A 20,549-nucleotide genomic window follows, 5' to 3' on the forward strand; every position below is an offset into this window, starting at 1 on the left:
GTTGGTTGCTCTAGCACGGCATAGCTGGTCGACCACAGTCAGTAGTCCCTCCTTAGTCGAGTGGTCCCTCTTGAAGTGGGACTGGTTGGTACAGAGCAGTCCATTCTGTACAAGAAGAAAGGTAGAGACCTGGTTAAAAACAACACGTTCAAGTGTTTTAGAAAGAAAGGGAAGGAGAGAGAGAGAGGTCTGTAGTTGTTAATTTGGGGTGGATCGAGTGTTGGTTTTTTGAGAAATTGGGTTATCAGAGCCTGTCTGAAGATGTTAGGAAATGTGCCCGAGCTGAGTGAGGTGTTAGTGATGTGTGTAACTGCAGGAATGAGTGAGGGGGAGACGTGAGGGAATGGGATCGAGTGGACAGGTAATGGGATGATTGTAGAGGAGGTGGGAAATGTCAGTGGTAGGGAATGTGGAGAATGCTGGGTGTTGCTTGGAAGGAGGCACAATGAGTGGCGGTGAGGGTGAGAATTGACTGCTATCCCTAAAGTCATGGGGCAGGAGGTGGAGGAGAGTTAAGAAGGGAAGTGAAAGCAGAAAACAAAATGCGTGTGTCAGTGGTGCCGTTAATTCTGGTCTGGTAGAACCTTACCTTAGCATTGAAGAAAAGGATGCAAGAAGGAACCAATACGTAGCCAGGTCTGTCCAAGCTTCTGACTTCCTCCATTTCCTTTGGGCTGTTCTGAGCGCGGTCCGTTGGTTACGGAGTGTTTCGGAAAGCCAGGAACAGGAGGGTCTTTCACGTGAAGCCCTGGCCTGAACAAACATTGTCAAGTCAGGAAGGCAGAATCGAGAATAGGGTGTCGTGGCAGTGTTGGTGTCAAATAATAGGGAGACGAATGTAATGAGTAATCGACGAATCTGAAAGATGCTATAAAATATAGACTGATAGATCAAAAAGACACTATAAAACATACAGAATTAAGGTAACATTTAATTGTGGAATCAGTAAGGCACTATAAAATATAGACTGACAGATCGGAATAAAACATACAAACACAAGGTACCATATTATAGATACAGTGGCACCTCAATAAATTAGAATATCATCGAAAAGTTAATTTGTTTCAGTAATTCAATTCAAAAAGTGAAACTCATATATTATATAGATTCATTACACACAGAGTGATATATTTCAAGTGTTTATTTCTTTTCATTTTGCTGATTTTGGCCTACAGGTAATGAAAACTCAAAATTCAGTATCTCAGCAAATTAGAATATTGCAATAAAGTTCAATATTGTAGACTCCTGGTGTCCCACTCCACTCAACTAATTAACCCAAAACAGCTGCAAAGGGGTCCTGAGCCTTGGAATGGTCTCTCAGTCTGCTTCAGTAGGCCACACAATCAGACTGCTGACTTGACGGTTGTCCAGAAGAGAGTCATTGAGACCCTCCTACACAAGGAGGGGAAGCCACAGAAGGTCACTGCTAAAGAAGCTGGCTGTTCACAGAGTGCCGTATCCAAGTGTATTAATGTAATTTTGACAGGATGGAAAAAATGTGACAGCAGAAAAAGGTGCACTAGCAACAGGGAGAAGTGCAGCCTTAAGAGGATTGTGAAGAATTTGTGGGAGATTCCCAAGGAGTGGACTGCGGCTGGAGTCAGTGCTTCAAGAGCCACCACACACAGACGTATCCGGGATGTGGGCTACAACTGTCACAGCATTCCTTGTGTCAGGCCACTCCTGAACCAGAGACAATGTCAGAAGCGTCTTACCTGGGCTAAGGAGAAAACGGACTGGACTGTTAACAGCTTAGTGGACCAAAGTCCTCTTTTCAGATGAAAGTCCATTTTACATCTCATTTGGAAATCGAAGGTCCCAGAGTCTGGAGGAAGTGTGGAGAGGCACAGAATCCAAGTTGCTCAAGTGTCCACAGTCAGTGATGATTTTAGGAGCCACGTCATCTGCTGGTGTTGGTCCACTGTGTTCTATCAGCCACAGCCAGACGTCTACCAGGACATCTGAGAGCACTTCATGCTTCCCTCTGCTAACAAGCTTTATGGAGATGCTGATTTTACTTTCCAGCAGGACACTGCCAAAAGTACCAATACCTGGTTTAATGACCATGGGATCACTGTGCTTGATTGGCCAGCAAACTCACCTGACCTAAACCCCATAGAGAATCTATGAGGAAGAGGAAGATGAGAGATACAAGAGCAAGCAATGCAGATGAGCTGAAAGCCACCATCAAAGCATCCTGAGCTTCCATAACACCTCAGCACTGCCACAGGCTGATTGCCTCCTTGCCACGCCGCATTGATGCAGTCATTCATGCCAAAGGAGCCCCAACCAAGTATTGAGTGTGTACATGGACAGACTTTCAGTAGGCCAACATTTCTGTATTAAAAGTCATTTTCTTTTTATTGTTCTTATGGAGGGCGGCACGGTAGCGCAGTGGGTAGCGCTGCTGCCTCGCTGTTAGGAGACCCAGGTTCACTTCCCGGGTCCACCCTGCGTGGCGTTTGCATGTTCTCTGCGTGGCTTTCCTCCCACAGTCCAAAGACATGCTTAGGTGCATTGGCAATTCTAAATTGTGCTTAGTGTGTGTGTGCCCTGCGGTGGGCTGGTGCCCTGCCCGGGGTTTTTTTTCCTGCCTTGTGCCCTGGGATTGGCTCCAGCAGACCCCCGTGACCCTGTAGGTAGGATATAGCGGGTTGGATAATGGATGGATGGATGTTCTTATGGAATATTCTAATTTTCTCAGATACTGAATTTTGAGTTTTCATTACCTGTAGGCCATAATCAGCAAAATGAAAAGAATAAACACTTGAAATATATCGCTCTGTGTGTAATAGAATCTATATAATATATGAGTGTCACTTTCTGAATTGAAGGGGTGGCACAGTGGTAGCGCTGCTGCCTCGCAGTAAGGAGACCTGAGTTTGCTTCCTAGGTCCTCCCTGTGTGGAGTTTGCACGTTCTCCCCATGTCCAAAGACATGCAGGTTAGGTGCATTGATGATCCTAAATTGTCCCGTGTGTGTGTGTGTGTGTGTGCCCTGCAGTGGGCTGGCACCCTCCCCATGGGTTTGTTCCTGCCTTGCACCCTGGGATTGGCTCCAGCAGACTCCTGTGTTAGGATATAGCGGGTTGGACAATGACCGACTGACTTTCTGGATTGAATTACTGAAATAAATTAACTTTTCGATGATATTCTAATTTATTGAGATGCGCCTGTAGATTTGAAAGGCACTATCAAACAAAAACAGAAAGGGCACTAGAGAGATCGATTGATTGATCGATCGGTCGGTTGGCGTTTTCACCTTCCCAGCTGTTTCCCCAGCAGTACCCCAGTGAGACAGTACAGCAGGCACGTATGACAAGTCCGATGGCTTTAGTTCTTCTGCGTAATGCCTGACTTGGCTTTGAGTCTGCTTTTTCAGTTTCTAACGTGATTATCCTTTTGATCCCACATGTGCAGCACCCCCAGCCCAACCCACCCCATTCCATTCACACCAAATATCCCAGCACTTCAAACACTCCTTGAGGTCTCGTGTCCCAGTAAGGATGACTGAACTGACCCTCCGACGCCATGTCTGCTACTCTGCCTTCCTTCATCTGGACAAGTCTTGGCTTTCTTCAAGTGAGAATTGAAAAGTATTGAGTGTTGAGCGATCAAGACAGAGATGAGGGACGTGAAGAGAGGCTTTGTGTTTTAGCCGGCGACACAGTGAGAGCCAGAAATGGGGGCTGTGTGCGACCTGACATACGTACGTGACCTGGAGCGCGGGTGGTTTTTGGGTGGTTAGAATGAGAAGATGGCATGCTAGTTAAACGATCAGCTGCTGACTGAAGCCCACGTCAAAGGCACCGTTCATCCGCTGACAGTTGGCATTGTCAGCTGGCACTGCCAGGCAGCATATGTGCTTTCCAGATGTGTAGTGCAGAAATGCTGCTGTGCCTATCAGTCCTGTGATAGAAATACAAAAGTCATTTTCAAATGAGCCCTTGTCTTCAGGCTTCCTAAACTGAAAGTCAGTCGACTGTTCCCAGCGATTTCGGTTGCTATGGAATTAGAAATTGAAGGAAAGAAAAGGTGCCAGCTGTTGTTGTTATGATGAGCACACAAGACTTGGTAGAAATGGGAGTTGCGAGCCTCGCCATCCAGTCTTAATTTTGACAACGCCTTTTCATTGAGTTTTAGCCTTAGTCTTCAGACTAAATTGTATTTTAGTTTTAGTCACATTTTAGTCATTTAATTATCTTTAGTTTTAGTCGATAAAAAGTAAATTCATTTTACTTGAGAAAAAGTAAATCTGTGGGTGGCACGGTGGCGCAGTGGGTAGCACTGCTGCCTCGCAGTAAGGAGACCTGGGTTCACTTCCATTTTAAGTACAGAGCAGAATTCAACAGTAGATGATATCCCATAGTACAATTTGGATTTGTTCAGAGTCCTGGAGACCACGGCCATCAAGCTGCCTCCCCCATTTGGCCATTCCACAGCTGAGTCAGCGCTGGGCCAGCCAATCTGATGAAAGGACCCCTCTACTCGATGATTTCTGCGATCCTCCATCAGAGATGACTTTACCTTAGGCAGGCAACACCACATGGCAGGTGGGCTGTGGCGCCAAGTGCCACATTTGAGTACCAAGAAGAAAAACATAATAGGTGAGGGTTAGTAACAAATTCTAACTATCATGTTACTTATGTTTTAGTGCTAATGACTAACAACAGAGATGCAGTCTGTACAGTTAATCAGCAGCTCTAGTCAGGGTGTGCTAAACTGAAGTCGTGAGTCTTCAGCTGGAATTTAAAAGCTGAGACCGAAGGGGCATCTCTTATAGTAGCTGGAAGACCACTCCACAGTTTAGGGGGGCCCTGTAACTAAAAGCTCGACCTCCCACTGTTATTTTATTAATCCTTGGAATCCTAAGCAGACCGGCATCTTGAGATCTTAATGTGCACTCAGGTTTCTAAGTCATGATAAGTTCAGACAAGTAAGCCGGACCTCGGCCATTTAAGGCTTTATATGTTAAAAGGAAGACTTTGAAATCTGCCCTAAACCAGGGGTGGGCAAAGTCATTCCTGGAGGGCCGCAGTGGCCGCGGGTTTTTGTTCCAACTCAGTTGCTTAATTAGAAAACAATCCTTGCCAATAATTACATTTCATGGCTTGTTAGTGCATTAACTCTGCTATGTCAAGTCATTCTCATATCCTAGATTTTTTTCCATTCTAAGGATATCATCCAAATACTTTGAAGTGTAAAACGGATGGGTAATTCTCAATCCTTTACTTTTTTCTCTTCTCTTTCCTTCCAAGTATTTAATTAAACCAAATAGTGCACAATAAATACACACAGGTGTAAAGGGTAACAAGCAAAATGGATAACTGCTGGTTTCTTTTGTCATTTGCATCTTATTGCTAATAAGGAGCAATTAAAATCCGAGAATGCAGCTGTTTAAGACTTAAATAAGCAATAAGGGTAAAAAATCTTAATGAGGGAGACAACTAAAATGAAGCAGAAGTGTTACTAGAGCAATAAGTGCTTCTTATTAAGCAACTGGGTTAGAACAAAAACCTGCAGCCTCTGCGGCCCTCCAGGAATGACTTTGCCCACCCCTGCCCTAAACTTAACCGGGAGCCAATGTAAGGATTTAAGAACTGGAGTTATGTGTTCATATTTTCTTGTTCTTGTAATAATTCTTGCAGCTACATTTTGAATTAACTGGAGGCTGTATAAAGAACAGTTTGAACATCCAGTGAACACCGCATTGCAGTAGTCAATCCTACTAGAAATAAATGATTATTAAAGCATTTGTCTCAGTTTTTGTGATTAATGGAGCTTTTATATTTAGTTTTTGTTCTGTTTTGATGAATGTCGTTGAAGAGTATTTTTCATTTCAGTATTTAGATAGATAGATAGATAGATAGATAGATAGATAGATAGATAGATAGATAGATAGATAGATAGATAGATAGATAGATAGATAGATAGATAGATAGATAGATAGATAGATAGATAGATAGATAGATGTGAAAGGCACTATATAATAGATAGATAGATAGATAGATAGATAGATAGATAGATAGATAGATAGATAGATAGATAGATAGATAGATAGATAGATAGATAGATAGATGTGAAAGGCACTATATGATAGATAGATAGATAGATAGATAGATAGATAGATAGATAGATAGATAGATAGATAGATAGATAGATAGATAGATAGATAGATGTGAAAGGCACTATATAATAGATAGATAGATAGATAGATAGATAGATAGATAGATAGATAGATAGATAGATAGATAGATAGATAGATAGATAGATAGATAGATAGATGTGAAAGGCACTATATGATAGATAGATAGATAGATAGATAGATAGATAGATAGATAGATAGATAGATAGATAGATAGATAGATAGATAGATAGATAGATAGATAGATAGATAGATAGATAGATAGATAGATAGATAGATAGATAGATAGATAGATAGATAGATAGATACTTTATTAATCCCAAGGTGAAAATCCCATACTCCAGCAGCACCTTACTGATACAAAAAACAATATTAAATTAAAGATTGATAACAATGCAGGTAAAAAACAGACAATAACTTTGTATAATGTTAATGTTTAAACCCCCGGGTGGAACTGAAGAGTCGCATAGTGTGGTGGAGGAACGATCTCCTCAGTCTGTCAGTGGAGCAGGATGGTGACAGCAGTCTGTCACTGAAGCTGCTCCTCTGTCTGGAGATGATCCTGTTCAGTGGATGCAGTGGATTCTCCATAATTGATAGGAGTCTGCTCAGCGCCCGTCGCTCTGCCATGGATGTCAAACTGTCCAGCTCCGTGCCTACAATAGAGCCTGCCTTCCTCACCAGTTTGTCCAGACGTGAGGCGTCCCTCTTCTTTATGCTGCCTTCCCAGCACACCACCGCGTAGAAGAGGGCACTCGCCACAACCGTCTGCTAGAACATCTGCAGCATCTTTTTGCAGATGTTGAAGGACGCCAGCCTTCTAAGGAAGTATAACCGGCTCTGTCCTTTCTTACACAGAGCATCAGTATTATCACTCCAGTCTAATTTATCATCCAGCTGCACTCCCAGGTATTTATAGATCTGCACCATCTGCACACAGTCACCTCTGATGATCACGGGGTCCAGGAGGGGTCTAGGCCTCCTAAAATCCACCACCAGCTCCTTGGTTTTGCTGGTGTTCAGGTGTAGGTGGTTTGAGTCGCACCATTTAACAAACTCATATTATTATTAGCAATATTAACACTATCCCCATCGCATTAACACCCTTCCAAGTGGATCTGCCGGAAGGAGAATCAGTCAGTTAGTCATTATTCAACCCGCTTGTTTTGTCTTGGTAGAGTAATATGTTGCTCTACTTTCCCCTTTTGTATTATTAATATGTAGCCTTTGTCAGAATGCCTCAGATATCACAGACTTACCACTGTTTATATGGTATTATATTATATAACTTATCCCCACCTTACCTCCTACATCTATAACCTCAGGCAATTAGGTGTAGTAAAAGACAAGCAGAAGTTAAGTTACAACTTAAACAATGTATTATTGATAATATTCATAAATAATAACAATAGGCAAAGTACATTTGAATATTGGCAACCATTCAACCTGATTAAATGGTGATGTGTAGTTTCAGGCGGCAGACAGACTTGTTAGTTACTTAAAAATGTATCTAGTTAAAGCATCATTCAGCTTTCTTCAGAACAGGCTGCATTGCCTGCCTCAATATGGCTGCCGAGTTGTGCACTCCATTGTGTTGTCTTCTTCAGTTCATGATGTGATGGTCTTCATCAGTTTGGTAAGAGATGCTTCTTTCAGATGTTAGTAAGAGAGAGAGAGAATGTGGTTGAACAAGCAGATTTATAGATTCTCTGTCCAACCCCTACAGCCAATAGGACATCATGGCACTTAAAAGCTTCTGATAGAAGCCAATTCCAAACAGCCATACTTCAGACCAATGGGGCAAAGACAATCTTAACACCTGGCATCCCCCAAAACCATATGTTAAGGTGCAGTTTGGCTTCCTTGCAGGGGTTGAAAGACTTTAGCAGAGAAACACACGCCAAACTGGTTTAAGGCACATCCCCCCTTAACCAGTTGTCGTAAAATTCAAAAAGACCCATCCCTAAAGGGGGGGGGGGGGGGGGGGGTAAACACTCACTAAGGTAACACTAAATTACATTGCTCTGCCTAAATTACAAATAAAGACATACAAAATATTTATCAAGTTATATGCAAAATCTTACATCACAACACCGCTATATCCTAACACAGGGTCACGGGGGTCTGCTGGAGCCAATCCCAGCCAACACAGGGCACAAAGCAGGAAACAAACCCCGGGCAGGGTGCCAGCCCACCACAGGGCACACACACACACCCACAATTTAGGATTGCCAATGCACCTAACCTGCATGTCTTTGGACTGTGGGAGGAAACCCACGCAGACACGGGGAGAACATGCAAACTCCACGCAGAGAGGACCCGGGAAGCGAACCCGGGTCTCCTAACTGTGAAGCAGCAGCACTACCCACTGCACCACCGTGCCACCCCTGCTTTTATTACTCCTATACAAAATGGTATGTATTAGAGACATATGTATTTCATTTGTCATTCCAACTGATGGCACATCACAAACATTAAAACTGTTTTTGCAAATCCCATATCTAATGGAATATAACAGAGACCTATTCGTTCGTGTTTGCCATTCCAACAGATGGCGCATCACAAACAGTAATGCTGCTTTTACAAATCACATTCCAAATACATATAGCAGAAACATATGTATTGTATTTGTCATTCCAACAGATGGCATATCACAAATATTAGCATTGTCTTTATAAATCCCATACTAAATGACATATAACAGAAACATTGCATGGTGCACTGAAAACATTAACATTGATTACTTGGATTTCAACCTTTCTTAGCACAGCTAGTACAAGATATTTGTCTGCCTGTGTGGCCATCAAGTTTCTACACCTCTGTCATTCCAGAAGATGGTGCATTACAAATAGTTTTAGTAATAATATGCACTGCGTGGGTTATTCCAACAGATGGTGCCTCGTATATCAGAGACATATGTGTTGCATGTGTCATTCCAACAGGTGGTGCATCACAAATTTTTAACCCTGCTTTCACAAATCACATACCAAATTGTATATAACAGAGACATATGCATTGGTTGGTGCTTTGAAAACGATAATGGTGATCATTGAGATATCAGTCCATCTTAGTTGGGTAGCACAGCTATTTTAACATTAAGTCTAACAACACAATAAAGTATGCAGAAAGTATTGGGGTCTCAATATTTTCTGAATCCAGTATGCGTAAATATTTCTATTATAGTCTGTACAGTGCCTAGGGATGTTGCTGACAATGAAAGGCACTAAATTATATAACAAGATCCTCACCACTAACTCTCCAGCTTCAAACTGTAAGTGGCATTTCAGAAAAATAAATAAAACAAAAAACAGTAATCCATTAAATTTCCAAAAATTAGAACAAAAGTCCCTGGCAGCAATAGCACAATTCGTCCGTACGCCGGCTTCTGAAGGAGTTAATCTCAGAAGCTCCTCTCAAAGTGCTTGACCCCCCCACCCCCCTCCCCACCATCGCTCCCGCTGGCTGCGAAATGAGTCGGCCCGGTGAATGAAGTGCAGTGCCTGGTGCGTTGCCACGGAAACCAGGACGCCATTTGCCTGTCAGGCTTTTCCATTCAATGTGTGACACTCCAAGATCATTTTTTCCCCCTCAGAATTAATAAGCTCCTGCCAATTATTTTTTGAATTTTTATTCCCTTTTTTTTTTCATTTAATAGTAATGCCGGCAGTGGTGACACCTATTTGGTTTGCTTAATAATGGATAGTAAAAAGGGAAAAGAGGCCTAGGGTGCAAATTTCTCCCCACAGCCCATACAATTACATTGATTAAGTGCAGTCGGCGGGTGGGGCTCGGCGGGCAGGGTGCTTGACATATTCAACACTTTAGAATAGAAGCCTCATAAATTATAATTAATAGCAAAACTCTAATACTGCCATAATTTGAGGAAACATATTGTAATCTTGTCAGCATTTCCAGAAATCATTTCCTGTAATTATGCCGAGGTGTATTCTGTATTGAGCCGCAGACGATTACAAGCTTAAATGTCTACGTTTGAAAGGTCGCGGAAATTTAAAATCCTGCTTCAAAATGAATGTGTGCCAAGGTACTTCACCTTTATGATTCGCTCCTCCTGGGGTTCGGCACACCACAGTCTGTTTAGCATTTTTCAAGTTCAGTTTTGTCTTTTTTAAACGAATATGGTCGCTGGACCAAAATCGAGGCTAGCTGCTTTTAAGAGATAAGCTTGGTATTTTTCAACTCTTCGTTACCTCTTCCCTATCATGGGAAATATTAATTTCCCATATAAAATTGTGCTCTAAAGTGAAGTTTTTCTTTATAAATATAAAAAATGTCTTCTCCATTCTTGAAATGTACAATAGAGCTAATGGGGACACGGGTCCATAGATAGAAATAACCTTAAAGTTTACAGAATATGTTCATTTTTAAAGGCAAAAATGTTACTGAGTATTGACCTGCATCTTGAGATCACATACTGTCACGCATGTGCCTTGGCGGAGGATTGCCTTCAGAGCTCTCCTGAGGTATGCAATACCACCCTAGGAAGAGAGGTGGCGCTGTAGTTAGGAATACCAGTCCTTTTTTCTTTCTCCATAGTGCTGTGAAGACGCACAGTGACTACAACTGACCCTGAGAAGCCCCGCCCCTTCCGGTCAGCTCACCCAAAGCCACACCCCCTCTCCTGAGCCCTTAGTGTTTAACTCCTGGCAGAGCGGCAACTGCCTATTTCTTGTGGTTTGCAAGTTTTTGTGCCAATATTATACTTTTTCTCAATCAATTTGACTGATTTCTCACATAAAAATGCATTCTACAACTGTTCACCCCAGCAACAATGCATATAGTCATACCACACTCACATTTCTCTAAACACATTCTTCACTGGGTAGTGCATTTCTCATTCGACTCCAAGGAACTCATCCTAATGGTCAGAACAAAACATTCATCAGTTAACTCAAAGAGCAACTCTGACTGACACCCTGAAATAGCAGCTCATTGCTGTGACTGACAGCATATAAAACAATTCATACATACAGCTTTACATAATCCATTAACACAGGATGAAGCTGGAGAGAAGAAGCACAGAGCATAGATAGATAGATAGATAGATAGATAGATAGATAGATAGATAGATAGATAGATAGATAGATAGATAGATAGATAGATAGATAGATAGATAGATAGATGTGGAAGGCACTATATGATAGATAGATAGATAGATAGATAGATAGATAGATAGATAGATAGATAGATAGATAGATAGATAGATAGATAGATAGATAGATAGATAGATAGATAGATAGATAGATAGATAGATAGATAGATAGATAGATAGATGTGGAAGGCACTATATAATAGATAGATAGATAGATAGATAGATAGATAGATAGATAGATAGATAGATAGATAGATAGATAGATAGATAGATAGATAGATAGATAGATAGATAGATAGATAGATAGATAGATAGATGTGGAAGGCACTATATAATAGATAGATAGATAGATAGATAGATAGATAGATAGATAGATAGATAGATAGATAGATAGATAGATAGATAGATAGATAGATAGATAGATAGATAGATGTGGAAGGCACTATAAGATAGATAGATAGATAGATAGATAGATAGATAGATAGATAGATAGATAGATAGATAGATAGATAGATAGATAGATAGATAGATAGATAGATAGATAGATAGATAGATAGATGTGGAAGCACTATTAGATAGATAGATAGATAGATAGATAGATAGATAGATAGATAGATAGATAGATAGATAGATAGATAGATAGATAGATAGATAGATAGATAGATAGATAGATAGATAGATGTGGAAGGCACTATATAATAGATAGATAGATAGATAGATAGATAGATAGATAGATAGATAGATAGATAGATAGATAGATAGATAGATAGATAGATAGATAGATAGATAGATAGATAGATAGATGTGGAAGGCACTATAAGATAGATAGATAGATAGATAGATAGATAGATAGATAGATAGATAGATAGATAGATAGATAGATAGATAGATAGATAGATAGATAGATAGATGTGGAAGCACTATTAGATAGATAGATAGATAGATAGATAGATAGATAGATAGATAGATAGATAGATAGATAGATAGATAGATAGATAGATAGATAGATAGATAGATAGATAGATGTGGAAGCACTATTAGATAGATAGATAGATAGATAGATAGATAGATAGATAGATAGATAGATAGATAGATAGATAGATAGATAGATAGATAGATAGATAGATAGATATGAAAGTCACTATATGATAGATAGATAGATAGATAGATAGATAGATAGATAGATAGATAGATAGATAGATAGATAGATAGATAGATAGATAGATAGATAGATAGATAGATAGATAGATAGATAGATAGATAGATAATGAGAAAGGCACTATGTAATAGATAGATAGATAGATAATGAGAAAGGCACTATATAATAGATAGATAGATAGATAGATAGATAGATAGATAGATAGATAGATAGATAGATAGATAGATAGATAGATAGATAGATAGATAGATAGATAGATAGATAGATAGATAGACAGACAGACACCAGAAGTGACATCAGAGATGTTGTAGTCCTCAATCATCCGGTCTGCAGAGAAAGGAAGAGAGAAAGGCCCGAGGACACAGCGCCAACCCCTGGAGCGGTGGTCGAATTTCAGTCACTAGGGCCCCCTTGCTGTGCGCTATGCGTACAACACGCATGTGTGATGTCACTACCTGATTGATACTCCAACATCTGTCATGTTTGCATTATTTTCATTCAAGGGAGATGTTGGCTGACCAAAATGAGAATATTACAAAAACACTTTGCATTACCTGTATTGTGAGGGAGGATCAGTTACGGCAATATGGTCATGTGGCATGATTACCCGAGGGTGATCCGGCTCACAGGATCCTCAATGTTGAGGACCCGAGTGGCTGGACCAGGCCAAGGGGATGCCCATGTAATACTTGGCTGCAGAAGACAGAGCGTCATTTCCGAAGGGTGGGACTGGACCACATGTCTGCCTTGGGGTTGGGTTGCTGAGTTGTGTGGTGGGTACCAGGGCATCCTCCCCAACCTGACCTGACCTGACTTTATTGTTCCTCATAGATTTCATTGAATGTTGTGTCTCCACCACTGAGTCACTTGCCCTCATTGTGTGGTTTCTCTGAGGTGTTGGTGGAAAAAGAGACAATACCATCGGTGACAGCGGCCCTCTGATGAGCCGGGAAGGGAACCCTCTGACTTTAAATGTGTGACAGTAGATAGATATGAAATAAATCATTTAACAGATAAAGAGACATATATATGATTTTTGACCTTCTTCCTCTGTTTGTTTGACTTTACCTTTGGATTTCATATGGTTTGTCTTGGATTGCCCATGCTGGCTATGGAGCTTCATGGTTTTACAGAGCTTTTGGTGGAATAAAGTTTTAATTTTAAAAATATTCAGTGCTTGCTTTTCCTACTAGCCGGGGTTTAACAGTAATTCTGTATTATAGTATAGCTCTATAATGGCCATTATGGGAAGTGCTTTTGGATTTATGTGCTTTGGGATTTTAAATTCACAGCAACTACACGTTGGTGGTAGTTGAAGTGGTCACCACTGGTTATGTAAATCACTTTGAGAAGGTTAGAAAAGTGGTATATAAATGTAATTAAAGATTATCATCATCATCATCATCATCATCATGGTCGTCATCGTCACAGGTTAACCTGAGTAAAGGTCTCTCCCAATTCCCAGCCCCACCATTTAGTTTGCTCTTGTCTTTCAATGACATCACCAAGTCCAGATGTGCAGTCCCTCCTGCTGCCTGCTGCTGGGTGGAAGACTAGTGATTTTGTTGTTTTTGGAGTTCAAAATGACAACAAGTCATAGTCTCCCATCTTGCGCCTGGCCTCATCTCAGCCATGAATAAAGGCGTGAGCCTGTTTACAGTCACATGTCCCATCTAAACCTTGAATTCCTCTTTCAGCTATTGCTGTGTTGAACGTTCTTTTTCAGGAATTGGATAGCCAGTACAATGAACACAGTTCCATCTATCTTCCTAAAATTGTTTTTTCGGACCCCTGACTTTTTCCCAGCTGTTAACAGTCTTAAGAACCAAAGAAATATGACAAAGAAAAGGAGACCATTGAGTCCATTTGTCACTAATTTGTTTAGCTAATAGCTTAGATGTCCCAATATCTCCTCCAGATTCTTCTTAAAGTTTCTCAAGGTTTCTTCTTCAACTCCATGTCTCAATGGAGCAGGTTGAGGAGACCCTGGAGAGGTGGAGATCTGCTCTAGAGAGGAGAAGAATGAAGGTCAGTAGGAACAAGACAAAATACATGTGTGTGAATGAGAGGAAGGTCAGTGGAATGGTGAGGATGAAGGGAGTAGAGTTGGCGAAGATGGATGAGTTTAAATACTTGGGATCAACAGTACAGAGTAATGGGGATTGTGGAAGAGAAGTGAAGAAGAGAGTGCAGGCAGGGTGGAGTGGGTGGAGAAGAGTGTCAGGAGTGATTTGTGACAGACGGGTATCAGCCAGAGTGAAAGGAAAGGTGTACAGGATGGTAGTGAGACCAGCTGTGTTATATGGGCAGGAGACAGTGGAACAGGAGACAGAGCTGGAGGTGGCAGAGCTTAAAGTTTTTAAGATTTTTATTGGGTGTGACGAGAACGGACAGGATTAGAAATGAGGACATTAGAGGGTCAGCTCAAGTTGGACGGTTGGGAGACAAAGTCAGAGAGGTGAGATGGCGTTGGTTTGGACATGTGCAGAGGAAAATGCTGGGTATATTGGGAGAAGGGTGCTAAGGATAGAGCTGCCAGGTAAGAGGAGAAGAGGAAGGCCTAAGAGAAGGTTTATAGATGTGGTGTGAGAGGACATGCAGGTGATGGGGGTAACAGAACAAGATGCAGAGGACAGAAAGATATGGAAGAAGATGATCCGCTGTGGCAACCCCTAATGGGAGCAGCCAAGGGTCGAAGAAGAAGAAGAAAAAACAGTAACGGCGCACCGCACGATAACATGCAGTGAATACACTTGACTTATAATTTTTATTCTCCTTCTCTGTACGTTTAGCATTCGTTTGCTCAGAGGTTGATGCACTTGCCACTTCCTGAGCAGCTCTTCTGTTCTCCACCCTAACGCCCGCTTCTTCTCATCTTTCGTCGACATCTTTTCACGTTAAAACGGATTAAGTCAGTGTTTATGTTGCAATTACTTTGTACGTTTTCTTTCATTTTTCACTTCAATCTGCCTAAAGAATGATTTAAGATATGAAGAGGTAGGGGAAGTGATGGCGAAGGTGGTAGGGATGACAACAGCACCCGTACACATGCGCCACACAGCCACCCTGCTGGCCACTGCCGAGAGTTGATTCTACAATAACACAAAATAAAAATAAAAAATGAAATAACCTTGGAGGTCAATCATCACCCAAAAGCGGAGAGTGGACATCACGTATTATATGTGTATCAAATATCAGGTCAATACGTCAAACGGTTTGTGAGCTACAGGTGATTTAAAATGCTGGACAGACAAACAGACAGCCACGCTAGCGTATTATATAAGAAGATAGCAGCAGTGGCCCCAGCACTGCCCCCTGCTGGTTACCACTCTTAACATCACCCAATTCTGATGAGGTTCCTCACACCATCATCTTCTGCTTCCCGTGTCTGAGCCAATTTTGCCTCCCATCGATACGCCACACCCTGTTCTCCCACTTCTTTTAGTTTGATGCCCAGCCTCTCGTGTGGCACCTCATCAAATAGTTTCTGAAAGCATAAACTAAACTGTTTTAAAGCACTTAAAATTAACACGTACTTCTTCACTTGCAAATACGTTACGTTAAGTTCGCCATTCTTAGAAAAACGAGCATCTTCAATGAATGCGCTCTTTTGAACGACTTCATGCACAGTACTGGCTCTTGGAATAATAAGCTGACCACCATTAGAGGATCTAAGGAATGTACTTGGAATGTAGGGGGACAGGCATTCCAAAATATAGGAAGGACCAAGATGATAGAATTTAAAAGTCACTTCTAAAAGACACTGGTAACCAATGTAATGATGCTAAGATTGGTGTGATGTGCTCCAGTTTTCTTCTGCATTCTGGACTAATCAAAACCGATGGATGTGTTTCTTAGGTAAACCAGTTAGGAGTGCATTACAGAAATCTAGTCAACTAAAAACAAAAGCGTAAATTCATTTCTTAGTCTCTTGAAAGGTTATGACAGGTCTAAATATTGAAATGTTTCTTAAATGGGGAAATGCAGTCCTAGTCATCTTGCTGATGTGTGATTTAAGGTTTAGGTCAGAGTCCATGATTGTACCTGAATTCTTCAACTCCGCCTTGACTTTTATTATTAAGGAGGATGAGGAGGAGAAGGAGGTAGGCAGCCTGCACCGATACAACGTGTTGTCGCACCCACCACACAACAAACCACCTCAGGGTCCCAGGCAATGGGTGACACCTCAACACCACACTAGTTTGAATGGAATGGAACAGAGTGAGTTTTTTTTTTTACAGTGGCTGGAATGCCAGTCCTGCCACCAACCACCCCCTAAATTTTCCCTTGCAAGTTGGAGGACCTGAACTTCATGCCCAGGATGGAGCAATTGCAAGTTAAGGGCCCAACGGAGTGGAATCGAGTTGATTTCTAAGACCTTCACTTTATCCATTTTTACCAACCAGTAAGATTTTCCTTATTTAGTTGAAGATTACTAATCATCCATTCAGAAATACAAATAAGGGATTGGATCGGACAAGCCAGAGCATCAGGGTCATCTGGCACGATAGGTAAGTAAAGCTGTGTGTCATCTGCATAACTGTGGCAACTCACCTTGTGCTTTGAGATATTCTGACCTAATGGAAGCATGGAGATTGAAAAGAGCAGCAGACCCAGAATAGATCCATGTGGTACCCCATATACAATATCAGGGGTCTCCAAGGTACAATCACCACAACTAATTAAGAATTTTCTGCTTGTTAAGTAAGACTGAAACCAATTTAAGATGATTTAAGAGGCCCGCTGATTCACTAAGAATGATTCATAAGAATGTTGTGGTCTGTGGTTTCAAATTCTGCACTCCAAGAGAACAAGAAGAGGCACATGGCCTCTGCCCACATTAACCCACAAATCACTTTAACCAGTTCAATTCAATGCCCATATACGGTGTTTGTGAAGAAATAACTTCAATTAAATAATACCAAACTTATCATTTAACATGGGATATTGACCATTTCCTCTAAGGTTAGTAAATTAATTCAACAAGTGGCCACCACTGTCATGTATGTGTGCTAGAGGGTCATCTTCCAGGTTTACCTAAAGTAAGTAATACCACCCACGGACAAGAGGGGGCGCTGCTGCTAACAGTGTTGTCTCCGCCCTCCCTCACAGCCTCGACGAGAGACCGCCCACTGAGGGTGCTGATATAAAAGAAGCCCCGCCCCTTACCATTTCACAGCATATAAAAGAGACCTCTCCAGGAGGATGGTGTCTCATTTTGATGGTGACCAGGCTTCCGTGCTAATCCGAGTCAGAAACAATCTCCTTATAAGAAGAATGTCTGATTGACAGGATTTATAATCGATAAAGAATGCATGTTCCTTTTAATTTGGTATAATTAAATGTTTTGGGTTTTTTTGGCCCCTCAAAGTACCTGCTTTTGTCCTGCATCATAATTTTGGCCTACAACACCACATCTAATAGAATCAAATTTTTTTCTAAAGTATCAAGTTAATGATTTAAGATCCTGTACCCAACAAGTGTACATTTTCTACAATATTTCCATTTATATACTTCTGGGAGATTATGGGTGGGGCTCCCTGATAAACAAAGTGTGACCTGATGACAAGAACTTTACTAATTTAACTGCAATGGCTATACCATGTGCCCCTTTTTCCAAAAATTCTAATATTCTGCAAATTTCTCCATGTTTATTAGCCGTAGATGTATCAAAAAGAATTGAAAACTGAACCAACCAGTCTTGACTATGGAAGCCGAGAGAAGACATCCAATATCGTTATTTTTTTAATTTGTCTCCTCGAGATAACAGACTAATTTTATCAAGATCCTGAGAAAACAAACTCAAGATAATGGAGTCATTTTATCGAGATGTTGAGAAAACGAAAATTTTTTTTTTTGAGATAACGGAATAATTTTATCGCGATCTCGAGAAAACGAAATTTAACCTTTGCTCCTGGCATCAGGCTCGCTTAGACTGCGACGCCTATACAGCTAACGTTATTATTTTCTAAACCAGCATTTTTCAACCTTTAAGTATTTGCGACCTGAGTTTTCATAACAGTTTTAATTGCGCCCCCTAACGTTTTTTTGAAAGGAGCCCACTAATACTAATTTGTTCTTTTTTAATTAATGATATATCATAGATGCATATTTTATTATACCTACTTAACGTTTATCGACATTAATCTAACTCTATATTTATTTTTCTAGTATCAGAATGTACTTTAAGTTAATTTGTTTTGGTTTCAATAGATGTATTTTTTATTTTCGATTCTTGTTTTCTTTTTTTCACATTTTAGCGTCCCCCTTTTTGTTACTTTTACCACAGCTTGAGAACCACTGCTCTAAACATATTTCAGCCTGCATCAGCCCTTGATTGAACAAAAATGTGACGCGCTGATCAATACAGTTCTGCTCTTCTGCCATTTCAAACAGGACGTGGCTTCAATCAGCTAAACATTAAACGTTAGATACAATTATTTCATAATTTCGAGAAAACGAGATCTTTTGTTTTATTGAGATCTTGATAAAATGATTCCGTTATCTTAAGAAAACAAAGTTTGTTTTCTCGAGAACTCGATAAAATTAGTCTGATATCTCAAGGAAACAATTTTAAAAGGTAACGATATTGCACATCCACTCTCGGCATCTGTACTTGACAATGCACCCGTTAATAATAAATAACTCAAATGTGCTATATAAATAAATATTGTTGTTGTTGTTGTTGGTGAGACATTCTAGAAAATCAAATCCTAACAGGTTGTCCTTTTTTCTGATACCAGGCAGTCAATCTAGAAGTTCTTCGATACAGGCTGACATTTTTTATGAGCTTTTCTCCCGTGCGTTAAAGTAAAGCAATCAATTCAATAAAGCGATAAATTCAACTGTAATGTCCACACCGGCGGACAGTTTTAGAGAAGTGCAAATTTTCCATGAAACGTTCCTCCTTTCCAATACCAGAAAATTACTAGGTGTCATAATTTGCTTGACGAGTTAAATGTTTTTTCTGCCTGTTCTTTGGTCTTTTAATCTTTTCTTATCAAATTGTTTTCTGGCTTTCGAAGAGCTGGGAATCCATTGGTTATATCTATTAAAGTGTTTTTAACAATGTTCAAGATTAATTACGTTCTCCTGCAGCCCCTTGTGTTTTGTTGAGGGTCATCTTTGCTGCTACCAATCAAGAAAGACGATCAGGAGTGGGCAACGTATGACGTCAGCAACATGACTGTGTGAAGGTTGGCGTGTGCATTTCCTGATCCCCTCTGATATTTCAGATTCCTGTTAAGAGAAACCTTTCTGATCGTTCTTATTACTTTATTCCGATTTATTACAAATCCTTCTTCTGTTCCTTGACCACGCATAACATCTGTTAGGCAGGCAGTGTGGCGTAGCAGTTAAGGCATGGGACGTCAGACCCTGAGGTTGTGGGGTCAAATCCTGCTACTGACACTGTGTCACCCTGCGCTGGTCATGTGACTTGCCTGTACTCCCATTGGGAAGTCACAAAGAAATGTAGCCAATTGTATTATAAGTATTGTAAGCCACCTTGGACAAACGTAAATGTAAATCTGCATGATTTGGCTCTGCTTATGTGTCCCTGGATAGCTATGAAATTATGTTCTGTATCCCCCGCTTCAATTTTTGATTCTGTGCTTTGTTTATTTATTTCACATCTTCGTGATTTCGAGCTTATCGCTTGGTGTGATGCTGGGTACATCAATAGATGGTCTAGGGTACAGGTGTCGAACTCCGGTCCTCGAGGGCCACAGTGGCTGCATGTTTTCATTCTAACCATCATCTTCATTAGTGAGCCGTTTTTACTGCTAATTAACTTCTTTTGTTTTAGCCTTAATTAACTTGACTCAGGCCCCTTAATTGTCTCTTTTTCCTTAATTAGTAGCCAAGCAATAATGAGACATCAAACAAGCCACCGTATGACAGAAAAAACAGAAAAATCAACAGATTTAGAAATCAACAACAACAACAACAACATTTATTTATATAGCACATTTTCATACAAAAAGTAGCTCAAAGTGCTTTACATAATGAAGAAAAAAAAAAAAGAATAAAAGACAAAAAAGAAATTAAAATAAGACAACCTTAGTTAACATAATAAGGAGTAAGGTCCGATGGCCAGGGTGGACAGAAAAAACAAAAAAAAACTCCAGAAAGCT

The 20,549-nt window shown here is 40.5% G+C and overlaps 1 protein-coding gene across 1 annotated transcript in view; it reads left to right on the plus strand.

Annotated features, from left to right (window-relative positions):
- rps28 (ribosomal protein S28) overlaps positions 1-17,948 on the plus strand; it is an 892,132-nt gene extending 874,184 nt beyond the window's left edge. The window contains exon 4 of the mRNA XM_051935039.1: positions 17,938-17,948. The gene's annotated coding sequence lies outside the window, so the exon portion shown is untranslated. The remainder of the gene's footprint in view (positions 1-17,937) is intronic.
- The last annotated feature ends 2,601 nt before the right edge of the window (positions 17,949-20,549 follow it).

The sequence above is a fragment of the Erpetoichthys calabaricus genome, chromosome 12 (genome assembly GCF_900747795.2).
Source record: "Erpetoichthys calabaricus chromosome 12, fErpCal1.3, whole genome shotgun sequence".
Lineage (NCBI taxonomy): Eukaryota > Metazoa > Chordata > Cladistia > Polypteriformes > Polypteridae > Erpetoichthys > Erpetoichthys calabaricus.